The sequence below is a fragment of the Panulirus ornatus genome, chromosome 39 (assembly GCF_036320965.1).
Source record: "Panulirus ornatus isolate Po-2019 chromosome 39, ASM3632096v1, whole genome shotgun sequence".
Lineage (NCBI taxonomy): Eukaryota > Metazoa > Arthropoda > Malacostraca > Decapoda > Palinuridae > Panulirus > Panulirus ornatus.
In genome coordinates, this window is record NC_092262.1 from 8,331,194 (window position 1) to 8,344,702 (window position 13,509).

At 37.3% G+C, this 13,509-nt stretch overlaps 1 protein-coding gene across 1 annotated transcript in view; it reads left to right on the forward strand.

Moving 5' to 3' along the window:
* Positions 1–13,509, forward strand: part of trx (histone lysine N-methyltransferase trithorax) — a 111,844-nt gene that overhangs the window by 50,989 nt on the left and 47,346 nt on the right. The window lies entirely within an intron of this gene.

Genomic DNA, 13,509 nt, shown 5'->3' on the forward strand with positions numbered 1-13,509 from the left:
AAGTTGCATAGATGAAAAGAAATCCATTGAGCAACCTATGCAGTTTTCCTCATCTGCGTGTACCACATCTTCCTTTGATGTACAGACAGAAGCACATCTTATAAAAGAAACAGAAGTTAAGTGTAGACCTGAAGAAGAGAATAGTGATAAAGAAAACTTACCAAATGCAAAGTCCCTAGAAAAGATTATTGAAAATGGTGTCCTTGGTTCTCCCAGAAAAATGGTCATCACTGGTGAAGAAGCAGAAACATCAACAGTTAGTGAAGGTAGTACCATCTTTGATAACAGTGTTGGTACCACTGACAATTGTGGTAGTAAACGACAGCTTGAGAATTCAAAGGACAAAACCACTGAGCTTCCAGAGAAGAGGCTTAGAAGGACACATGGGCGAGCCTCTGAACTAGCCAGCCAGAGAAAAGCTATGCTGGACTATTGATGTTATCTGTAATAGTGATGCTATTTTTTTTTTAAATTTATTGCAATGTATATCTAACATGTTCACCTGTCGGTATTAAAAAGATTGGTGTTCTGAAAAATTTCTTATTTTTAAGTGGACGATGTGAATGATTTCTTGGGACTTAAACAGCTTAATGATAAGAAATTACTGTAAATTTTCAGTGAAGGAAATTTTTTGATAAATGATCAACCTTTATGGAGTTGATAAAGATATAATTTTAATCTAGAAGTTTTAATTTAGGTTCACAGTTTGAATGTTCTGTGTGAGAAATATGTGGATGTGCCAAGGGTTTGAGTTTTATTTAAGAAGATTTAGCTGTCTCAGGGATCTTGATTTTTTGGCTGATATTGAAAAGTTCCTTACCAGTTTTGATCAGTTTTGGTCTCTCTGAAGTTAAACTTGACCTTTACCTCTCAAAACTTTCTTACTGTATATCTATTAACGACAGGCTTTCTACCGGAGGCCTTTAAATCAGTGCCCTGTAATTACTGGTGTACAGGTATATCATGAGTTTATATGGCTTTTGAAAGCTTACCTACTTGATCTCATGTTGATAGTGGTAGGAATGGTGGGGAACTTTGGACACAGCCTTGTTACAGTGTACTAGTCTTTCATATGCCATTTATGAGGGGGTATTGATTAGGTGGGATGTGCTCCATGAAGCAATAGCAAATATAGCCTTGTGTTTGACAGAAATATGCATTGTTTCATACAAATCTTGTAGTCAAGTTGAATTTGGTTGAATTTCTTGCCTGTCATAGTTTAGGACAAATTTTAAGAATCATAATATCTTGTATTTAGGTTTTGCATGTAGCAAAACGTTGTTGAAACCCAAAATCATGATAGGCATTTCAGGAAGATGACATGATTCCAGTTGTACTGGATGTGAAAATTGTTTAGAGCAATTCAGAGAGCTGCAGATTTTGAATTTAGGCATCTATGCATAAGGGAGTGATTGATTCCCTCAGGATGACAGGCAGGCACATGAACATTAATGATGTTGTGGTGCAATCTGAGGTTTTGCGGCAGTTGTGGTGAGAAAATCAGATTGTCCTCTCGTATGCTATGCTTTTTGTTTTACTTGTTTTTCATATATATATATATATATATATATATATATATATATATATATATATATATATATATAAGGAGAATAGAATAAAGGCAGTAATAGTGATTTTTTTTCTGTGTGTAATATGTATATAGCATTATGTATATGAAAAATATTCTTCAGTAGCTCTATTACTATTACATTTATTTCTGTATATTAACCTTAATGTAAATCAACAGCCTAAGTTCACAGAATGTCATATTACTGAATGCTAAACACTCCCTGAGTGAAAATTGCCATAGGTTTCACATCAAAAACTTTGAAATCCTGTTCTGACTTTTATGGTACAGGAACATTGAAATAAGTGCCAGAATTCTCATTATGGTGCTGAAGGCAGCAAGCATGATGACCAGCTGTGGCATTACAAAGTATATTTATTTTGAAGAGGTTGTTCGTATACATGGGGTTGTAATTTTTGCCACTTAAGCTGTTAGAACATAGTGAATTTATTTTAGTGTTGGGGTGGGTTACAGAGCATCCTAAGGTGATACAAATAATATTCACAAGCTTATATCACTAGAGGAGTTGCCATGAAGAAAGCAGTGACCATAGTATTTTGAATGTTTGTAAAATTTCAAACAACCCCTGCTACTTGTGGAGTGGCAGTATTTATCACACTCATTTCTGTAACTGATAATGAATGGATATATATTAGAGAAGCATACGCTGTAGTTTATGATTGCAAAGAAAATGAATTTTCATGATTTCCGCAGAACTTAGTACTATGTATATTAACCGATGATCATATCAGAGTATCACTGCAATATTACTTAAATTTGTATCCAAGTTGTAGTACTGGTATAGTTATATTAATGCCTTATCTTTTGTCCCGAGTGCATTGTTAGGTGTGATCCTCTAACCAGGTGGGGGAAGGTGTCTTTGATGTTATAAAGCAGGTTTATTAATGAGTGGTAGTAGCTCCCATATGTCAAAAGCAGGAGGGCATTCTTGGACATTGCAAAGCAAACTTAGGCATGATCCAACCCTAGCTGAAAATTTGAGGTACATGATTAATTAAATGACATAATATTTCTTAGCTACATAGTGGGACCATTCACGTGTTACAAAATTGGCTGGAGAGGAGTCTTAAAGTAATGGCTCATTTGACAAGTCAAGCACTTTATTAGTGTGAGGTCTCTCAGTCACTTAATGTTATTTATACTGCCAGCGTATTATTACATGTTGCTGTGTTTAAGAAATTTTTATGGTCAAGTTGGGTGCCAGTGTTTATTGTCATCCTGGGGGTGTTGATGAGGTATGAATTTTAAGGAGCATTTTTGTATAAAATATTTATAGCTGTAAATGATGGATATGATAGAGAAAAATGGATTTATATAATTTATTGGGTTATGATACAGAAGATAAGCTTTAATGAGTACTTTAAGAATTTTGTACAGGAACTAAATTATATGTAAGTTGGTGAAGTTGCTGTAATGTTTTCTCTGATTTCAGCAAGATTGATAAGCATGATTGATATTATCATTGTGATTATTATTATTATTCATACTACTTGCCACTTCCCATATCAGCGAGGTAGCGCTAAGAACAGAGGACTGAGTCTTTGAGGGAACATCCTCACCCGGCCCCCCCTCTCCATTCCTATATATACCTCAGGGCCTCTAAACTGGGGATTCTTGCAGCTTCAAAGCAGCATTTTAGTCAGTAGCAGGGAAAGGATGTACTCCTTTAAAGTAAGAAGTTCTTTGATGAAGTTACAACCTCACTGAAGGTCACTTCTTATTTGCAACATAACCACAACTGTCGTGTAGTTATCCATAATCTCTCTCCAGAGGCATCACACAGCCCATGGTTGTGCAACTGCCAGTTGCAAGGAAATGTAGGCTCCTTTGAAATGAGAAGTCCTTTGACGAGAATTTACTCCCAGTTATACAACTTTGCAAAAGGTAACTTTTCACTTGTGACATTACCTCTTGATGGAGAAGTCAGGTAACACCTCTAGGTGTGCTGAAACGTTTAGGACATATAGAAAGAATGTGTGAAGAGAGGTTAAAGAAGGGGATATAGGTGTTAGAAGTGGAGGGAACAAGAAGGGGAAACATACTTACATTCATATTGTAGGAAGGGACAAACAAGTACCACTATCATATTTTACATTTGTTCTTGATGTTTATGAATATGCTCCTCTCATGAGAACATGCAATTGCTAATTCGTTAGATTAGCTGATTGAATATGTAAAGCAAATCATATCTGCAGTTTACATCAACATGTAAAATTAAACTAATTTATGCATTCACAATATAAAGAAAAAACTGCAAGATACTTTTCTAAAAATTAAAGTAAGACCCAAATTTATATTATAACACACTGAAACTTCAGACAGTAATTGAACAATGTAAAGTTTTTATATGCCTTGGTATGATGTCCATTGTTGAAAGTTCAACTTCATCAGTAAATTAAATAAGTGGATGATCATTGCTTCTGCAGTTATCTCGGACATCAGAAAAACTTGGATCCCTTAACTGAGAGTTAGTGTGATGATACACCAGTGCTGAGCCACTCTCACTGTGAATTGGAGCTTTGAGCTTCCAATGTATTCAGCATTATAGCTTAAGCATCTGCAATTATATTCAGTCATTGGTCTGAGAGCAGAGTGCACCATTTCTTTATGTTTAAAGTTGGAATCAATTGGGAAACTGTTAGTAAAAATAGACCAAAATTTGATTTGTGGATGAAACTGTTTAAAATCACTGTTAGATCCTTAATGTTATCTCTTAGAAGACCTTGATATTGAAATTTGATTTATTTGACTTCCTTTGGTATGTTGTAGGTGGGGTTGACAGGTTAATTTATGCTATTTTGGAACCATTTAACATTTGTTAAATGAGGTTACGGTAAATATGAATTGTTACAAAAATGAAAAAAGTATATAAGAAGGGCGCAAATGGGGAGGTGATAACAAAGTAGTGGTGATGTGAGAAGGAGATGGAGTGAGTATTTTGAAGGTTTGTTGAATGTGTTTGATGATAGAGTGGCAGATATAGGGTGTTTTGGTCGAGGTGGTGTGCAAAGTGAGAGGGTTAGGGAAAATGATTTGGTAAACAGAGAAGAGGTAGTAAAAGCTTTGCGGAAGATGAAAGCCGGCAAGGCAGCAGGGGTGGATGGTATTGCAGTGGAATTTATTAAAAAAGGGGGTGACTGTATTTTTGACTGGTTGGTAAGGTTATTTAATGTATGTATGACTCATGGTGAGGTGCCTGAGGATTGGCGGAATGCGTGCATAGTGCCATTGTACAAAGGCAAAGGGGATAAGAGTGAGTGCTCAAATTACAGAGGTATAAGTTTGTTGAGTACTCCTGGTAACTTATATGGGAGGGTATTGATTGAGAGGGTGAAGGCATGTACAGAGCATCAGATTGGGGAAGAGCAGTGTGGTTTCAGAAGTGGTAGGGGATGTGTGGATCAGGTGTTTGGTTTCAAGAATGTATGTGAGAAATACTTAGAAAAGCAAATGGATTTGTGTGTAGCATTTATGGATCTGGAGAAGGCATATGATAGAGTTGATAGAGATGCTCTGTGGAAGGTATTAAGAATATATGGTGTGAGATGCAAGTTGTTAGAAGCAGTGAAAAGTTTTTATCGAGGATGTAAGGCATGTGTACGTGTAGGAAGAGAGGAAAGTGATTGGTTCTCAGTGAATGTAGGTTTGCGGCAGGGGTGTGTGATGTCTCCATGGTTGTTTGATTTGTTTAGGGATGGGGTTGTTAGGGAGGTGAATGCAAGAGTTTTGGAAAGAGGGGCAAGTATGAAGTCTGTTGTGGATGAGAGAGCTTGGGAAGTGAGTCAGTTGTTGTTCGCTGATGATACAGCGCTGGTGGCTGATTCATGCGAGAAACTGCAGAAGCTGGTGACTGAGTTTGGTAAAGTGTGTGAAAGAAGAAAGTTAAGAGTAAATGTGAATAAGAGCAAGGTTATTAGGTACAGTAGGGTTGAGGGTCAAGTCAATTGGGAGGTAAGTTTGAATGGAGAAAAACTGGAGGAAGTAAAGTGTTTTAGATGTCTGGGAGTGGATCTGGCAGCGGATGGAATCATGGAAGCGGAAGTGAATCATAGGGTAGGGGAGGGGGCGAAAATCCTGGGAGCCTTGAAGAATGTGTGGAAGTCGAGAACATTATCTCGGAAAGCAAAAATGGGTATGTTTGAAGGAATAGTGGTTCTAACAATGTTGTATGGTTGCGAGACTTGGGCTATGGATAGAGTGGTGCGCAGGAGGGTGGATGTGCTGGAAATGAGATGTTTGAGGACAATGTGTGGTGTGAGGTGGTTTGATCGAGTAAGTAATGTAAGGGTAAGAGAGATGTGTGGAAATAAAAAGAGCGTGGTTGAGAGAGCAGAAGAGGGTGTTTTGAAATGGTTTGGGCACATGGAGAGAATGAGTGAGGAAAGATTGACCAAGAGGATATATGTGTCGGAGGTGGAGGGAACGAGGAGAAGTGGGAGACCAGATTGGAGGTGGAAAGATGGAGTGAAAAAGATTATGAGTGATCGGGGCCTGAACATGCAGGAGGGTGAAAGGAGGGCAAGGAATAGAGTGAATTGGATCGATGTGGTATACTGGGGTTGACGTGCTGTCAGTGGATTGAATCAGGGCATGTGAAGCGTTTGGGGTAAACGATGGAAAGTTGTGTGGGGCGTGGATGTGGAGGGGGAGCTGTGGCTTTCGGGCATTATTGCATGGCAGCTGGAGACTGAGTGTGAATGAATGGGGCCTTTGTTGTCTTTTCCTAGTGCTACCTCGCACACATGAGGGGGGATGGGGATGGTATTCCATGTGTGGCGAGGTGGCGATGGGAGTGAATAAAGGCAGACAGTGTGAATTGTGTGCATGGGTATATATGTATGTGTCTGTGTGTGTATATATATGTGTACATTGAGATGTATGGGTATGTATATTTGCGTGTGTGGACGTGTATGTATATACGTTGTGTATGGGGGTGGGTTGTGCCATTTCTTTCGTCTGTTTCCTTGCGCTTCCTCGCAAACGCGGGAGACAGCGACAAAGCAAAAAAAAAAATAAAAAGAAATATATCAATTACAATGAAATCTGGGTGAAAGTGTATTGCTTTATAGATTAGAACTTTGAATTTACTTTGTATCAAAGGGGAATATAACTGAAATGACTATTGCAAGGTCTTGTATGTGTAGGTTTTCTGTTTACAGATATGTAGAACTTACTTTTTCGTGAAAGTGAAATATCAGAAAAATTTAGATTGTCATTAAGTTCCTCTTCTGTTGTAAATCTATTGTTTGAATGTTTTGAATTCAAGTAAGTTAGAAAAGCCTCTTCCAAGTAGAGGTTATACTTTGAGTTAAAAGTTACCATTGAGGAGGCTGTGTTATTATTTGTTGAAAGAAAGGAGTACTTTGATCTCAGAGTCTCACTCCAAAGGAGTCTATTATTTGCCTGCTACCGGAAGTAATGCAACCTTGAAGTTGCAGAAGCCCCTTCTTAGAGGTGATCCCTGTGGTTATATGATACTTGTATTAATAATAATGATGATTATGGTAGAAATGATAATAATAGGGTGGGGGAGGGGGCGAAAATCCTGGGAGCCTTGAAGAATGTGTGGAAGTCGAGAACATTATCTCGGAAAGCAAAAATGGGTATGTTTGAAGGAATAGTGGTTCCAACAATGTTGTATGGTTGTGAGGCGTGGGCTATGGATAGAGTTGTGCGCAGGAGGATGGATGTGCTGGAAATGAGATGTTTGAGGACAATATGTGGTGTGAGGTGGTTTGATCGAGTGAGTAACGTAAGGGTAAGAGAGATGTGTGGAAATAAAAAGAGCATGGTTGAGAGAGCAGAAGAGGGTGTTTTGAAGTGGTTTGGGCACATGGAGAGAATGAGTGAGGAAAGATTGACCAAGAGGATATATGTGTCGGAGGTGGAGGGAACGAGGAGAAGAGGGAGACCAAATTGGAGGTGGAAAGATGGAGTGAAAAAGATTTTGTGTGATCGGGGCCTGAACATGCAGGAGGGTGAAAGGAGGGCAAGGAATAGAGTGAATTGGAGCGATGTGGTATCCCGGGGTTGACGTGCTGTCAGTGGATTGAATCAAGGCATGTGAAGCGTCTGGGGTAAACCATGGAAAGTTGTGTAGGTATGTATATTTGCGTGTGTGGACGTATGTATATACATGTGTATGGGGGGGTTGGGCCATTTCTTTCGTCTGTTTCCTTGCGCTACCTCGCAAACGCGGGAGACAGCGACAAAGTATAATAAATAAAATAAAATATATATATATATATATATATATATATATATATATATATATATATATTATTTATTTATTTATTTTGCTTTGTCGCAAAATATATATATATATATATATATATATATATATATATATATATATATATATATATATATATATATATATTATATATATATATATATATATATATATATATATATATATATATATATATATATATATATATATATATATATATATATATATATATATATATATATATATATATATATATATATATATATTCATACTATTCGCCATTTCCTACATTAGCGAGGTAGCGTTAAGAACAGAGGACTGGGCCTTTGAGGGAATATCCTCATATGGCCCCCTTCTCTGTTCTTTCTTCTGGAAAATTTAAAAAAAAAATGAGAGGGGAGGATTTCCAGCCCCAGCGCCCCCCCCCCCCCCTTCCCTTTTAGTCGCCCTCTACGACATGCAGGGAATACGTGGGAAGTATTCTTTCTCCCCTATATATATTTATCTATTTATTCACTTTGCCCTGTCGCCGTCTCCCGCGCTAGCGAGGTAGTGCAAGGAAACAGACGAAAGAATGGCCCAACCCACCCACATACACATGTATATACATACACGTCCACACACACCACATATACATACCTATACATCTCAACGTATACATATATATACACACACAGACATATACATATATACCCATGTACATAATTCATACTGTCTGCCTTTATTCATTCCCATCGCCACCCCGCCACACATGGAATAACAACATCCTTCCCCCTCATGTGTGTGAGGTAGTGCTAGGAAAAGACAACAAAGGCCCTATTCGTTCACACTCAGTCTCTAGCTGTCATGTAATAATGCACCGAAACCACAGCTCCCTTTCCACATCCAGGCCCCACAGAACTTTCCATGGTTTACCCCAAACGCTTCACATGCCCTGGTTCAATCCATTGACACCATGTCGACCCCAGTATACCACATCGTTCCAATTCACTCTATTCCTTGCACGCCTTTCACCCTCCTGCGTGTTCAGGCCCCGATAACTCAAAATCTTTTTCACTCCATCTTTCCCCCTCCAATTTGGTCTCCCACTTCTCCTCGTTCCCTCCATCTTTGACACGTACATCCTCTTTGTTAATCCTCCTTACTCATCCTCACGAGTCCAAATTATTTCAACAAAGCCACTTCTGCTCTCTCAACCACTCTTTTTATTACCACACATATCTTTTACCCTTTCATTACTTAGTCAATCAAACCACATATATTTTATTTCATATATATTTGTCATTTCCCATATTAGTGAGGTAGTGTTAAGAACATGAGGATAGAGGACAAAGAGGATATATGCATCAGAAGTGGAGGGAACAATCACCCCGCCAATTAATACCAATTTCTCAACTGCCCATATCCCATATATCCCATATATATATATATATATAAAATTTTCAGTATCGATACTTGTTACCACCTGAATGCTTGCCAGTCTCAATCTCCACTCTTTAAGTTAAAATGTTTTTTTTTTTTTCTTTCTTCCAACTTGTGTTTTTTGCATCTTATTTCCTTGCTTATGTTTTTTAATGTTACTCATTCTTTATTTTTTCTACAGTACATTGTATTTTCTCTGAATATATATTTATTGCTGTAACCCTCATTTTTTTTAACTCATTTTTATTTCACACTGCAAGTGGTGCCTGTTTCACTTATATGATGATAGAATGAGAATGTTGAATTTTCCTGCAAATGACTCTGAGCAGTGTTTTTAGGTCTTTGAAACTTGAAGGTGTGGCATTGGCCAATACCTTAAATGTTTTGCAAAGATTCTTTATAAGCTTCCCTGCTGTGAGAATGAGAGAGTAATAAATTTTTTTAAGCTGTTTTAGAGTTCTCAGTGGAAAATCATCTTCTGTTGTTACATTTCTTTGTGAAATATTGATGGAACTGAGATGCATTATTATTGACTCATTGCTGAGTAATGTTTCGTAGATATCCATGCATGCAGCAATTTGAAATTTGTTTGAGGATTTATATTGGTATACAGTACCAGTATATATAAAAATGATTTTCATGAATATGAGATTAATTGGTGTCATCTTTCTTTCATTGATATAAATTTTAAAGGAAACTGTTGCTTTATTTAGATATAATGGCTTTGAAATTTAGAATGAAAATGGCAGTCAAGTACTGTATTAAGTTTGCCTCAGTTACTGTATTGAACATGGATGATTAGATCTATTTTCCTAAATCTGTAAATAAACTGGAATATATAAACATATATATATATATATATATATATATATATATATATACATAAATATATAATTTTAATTGATTATGCAACCCCAAGACCCTCTTTTTGATGCTCTTGCAGCTTCAAGGCTGCACTTCAATCAAGAGCGGGTAAATGACAATCTGCTTTGGAGCAAGAAAATTTCAAAGTGAGGCTTTACTCCTTTTTGTTAATTGATGAAGGTACAACCTCACCAAAGGTGACTTTTCACTTGTATATATATCTTCCTTACATATTTGCTATTTCCTGTATGAGCAAAGTAGTGCTCAGAACAGGTGAGTCTTTGAGGAAAAATCAGTGCCTGGTATTCCTTCTTTTTGAAAGAAATGCAGGAGGATTTGCATTACCCCAGTGTTGTTCTCATAAGTCACTTGTAATTTATAAGAGGTACATAGGCGGTATTCTTTCATCCCTATTCCCTGGATCATGCTTCCTGCCCCAGGAGTCCTTTCTTTCTTTTTGAGACTCCTATACTGCTCGGGAAGCTAACCATTTCCACTGGTTAGGACATAGGTCATGCAGTGTAGTGATGTTGAGTGTGTGTGGAGAGTGCAGGGCAATAGAGCAGTGAGTGCTCGGTGTCTTCATTGTGGTTGTTTCATCATGGTCATGAAGGGTCATAGGATATATTGAAATGGTGTTTGCAGTGTTATAGGGATGTGTTTTGTCAGAGCATGAATGGGAAGGAGTAGCTCATGAATGTCTGGGGAGTAATGCTTCTGATGTGTGCATGAGTGTAGGGGAGTTTAAGACTGAGTTGGAAGTGTAGTTCTTTTTTTTCCCCCATATTTCCTGGAGGTTTAGAGGATCTGTAAGTAGAGCTTGTTGAATTGCGAGGCAGGGGTAAGCATGGAGGGTACTTAGTGCTGTTGCATAGAATTGAGTGTGGAGCATATAAAGCTATGATTGTAACGACTTTGTTTCATTGTGTAGGTGCTGAGTGTGAGCAGTTATAGTGACTGTTCTGAGTGCAAACTTTTGTGTGTTTGCAGCTTTGATGTACAGTGTTTGCTTTTGAGAGGGTTGATGATCTGGCAGGTGAGGCATACTTTGATTGAAGGTGGAGTCGATTAATTGTTTTTATAGGATGGTAAGGGAGTCTTTTTTTTGTCAGAATCTGGTACAAGTCTTTTTAAATGGTGATTCAGTTGTGTAATATTTTGTATTTAGAATGTGAAGTGTCATGTTTGTATTGTGTATGATACCAAGTATGGTTTTGGTTGCCCGCATTTGGTAACACCGCAAATTAAGTCAAGTGGTAACACCACTATTGAAGTCACCTTTGGAGGGGTATTATCATTGTTCATATATGAAAGGTAGTCCAGTCTTTTCAAGGAACTTTTCACTCTAGAGGAGTCCATTAGTTTCCCCTTTATGGGTTCCCATTTAAGGGATCCTGGGGTTGTATGATTAATTATATTGTGTGTAATATTTGTAAATAATGAAGGGTTCTTGTTTTCAACTGCTTAAAGCAGTATTTGGAAATACTGTATCATCATTATAGCACAGTATCTTTGGATCCTTCTTGTTAGGACATTTTATAGATCTGAAGAAGGTTTGTCCTCAGCTTCATACTGAAATAAAAGAGAAGTGATTATGTCATTTCTTTTTACCTTCTGCAGTTTCAAAAGAACTCAAGTATGAATTAGGATGGCTCTTCATAAAATTGCAGATTTTTTTAATGTTTACTATTTGTTCCATCAAAATTTTTATTTTTGATTTCTGAAAATACATTAAAAGTGCACTATCTTGTGAATATTTTATCAGGAAAGCTTAGAGAAGGCAGTTAAAAAATGCAGCTTTTTATTCACATTTATCATGGGAATATGTGTGTGGGAGTGTATAGGCTGTATGCTCTTGATCCACCCTATGTAAATGAGAGTGTAGTTAGAGGTTATAAGCTCACAAAGATCATGTAGGATATGTGGTAGTAACAGCAAATAGGGAGATATGAGGAGTTGGAAGGGCAGAAAGTTTTATTGTATTTGAAAGGGAAGCAAGTTTGAACACATGTGATGTGGTGTGCTGTAATTGGGGACTCAGGGAGATTTTGTATAGAATTTCACGCAGTGATTCAAAGAAAACTAATCCTTGTGTATAAGATTTTGGTAATTAGTCGGGAAATTTAATCACAGCTCAACCTTTCCAGCATTCCTTTTTGTTACTCTTTTTTTTTTTTTGAGCCAAAATTCAGCCCTGTTCCCAGTGCATAATGATAATCTTACAGTCTCAGCATCAGACCCTTAATTTTTTATATGAAATAAAAAAGGAAAATCAATTACAATCCAGTAAACATCATAGTATCTGGCCACCTCTGGACCTGGAGATAGTTACAAGAAGAACTTGCATAATAGAATGAGCTTCAGTTATAGTGCAGCTGTATATAGAAAAGTAGCTTCACTTTTATTAGAAATATACTAAAAGAATGTAGTTTCGCTTTCCGGTAACATTTTCTCGCTTCTGAAAAATGCAGTAGTACTCATGGTCTTCAAGCATTGAACTGTAACCGTACTGTCTTGAAACCTGTTTTGTGGAAATTTTTTTAAAAATCTGTTTAAATAAGTCACAGACTTGACTAGATTTTTAAGACACTGCACCACTGCACTTTATTGTTCTACCTTATCAGCATGACCCTTTTCCACGTGCCAGTTTTTACTCCTCAGACCATGAACAGCTGTAGAAGTGGGTTAAACTTCCAGAAACCAACAGAACCTATGAAAACCTCTCAATTTTCCCTAGTGGGTAAAAGCACTTTTAGATATCAAATCCTCTGAAAACATTTCGTAGCTTCCCTTTGTAGCCACGAATTATCTGACTTTGAATTTTTTACTCAAGATATACCAATTGGGATATTCACTATCTTGATGGTCTTCCCACAATCGGGAATGCTTACTGTTAATCACTCATCACAAGAGAATACTTCCCTACAAATAGCTATGATAAGCTTTAGCCAAGGTGGCAGGGCCAGCTTGTTGCACTTATCACTTAACTTTTATGGTGACAAATGATGTTTATCTTGACTGCCTCTCCTTGTCCCCTGATTTGTTTTATTTGTTGTATAATACTATCTTTTCAGCTGGTACTCTTTTGGAATAGTTATCTAAGGTCACTTTCCACTTTTGGCTGAGTCCTGTATCACCAATGAATTTAATTGATGTGTTATATGATAGGGGTGGGGAGCAGTCTGGGGCTGAGCCAGTACATATGAATTAGTGAAGGGAAATCATAAAGTAGTTTTTGGAACTTGGCAGCAGATGTTAGACTCTATTTTCAGTGCATTATATTTAATGGCTGAAGGGTGGGTATATGCAAATGAGGCCATTGTCCATTTTCTCTTGATGCAAACTCACTAAGGTTGGAGAGGCAATTTTGTTTAGAGAATAATCACCGCTTTGCTATAGAAAG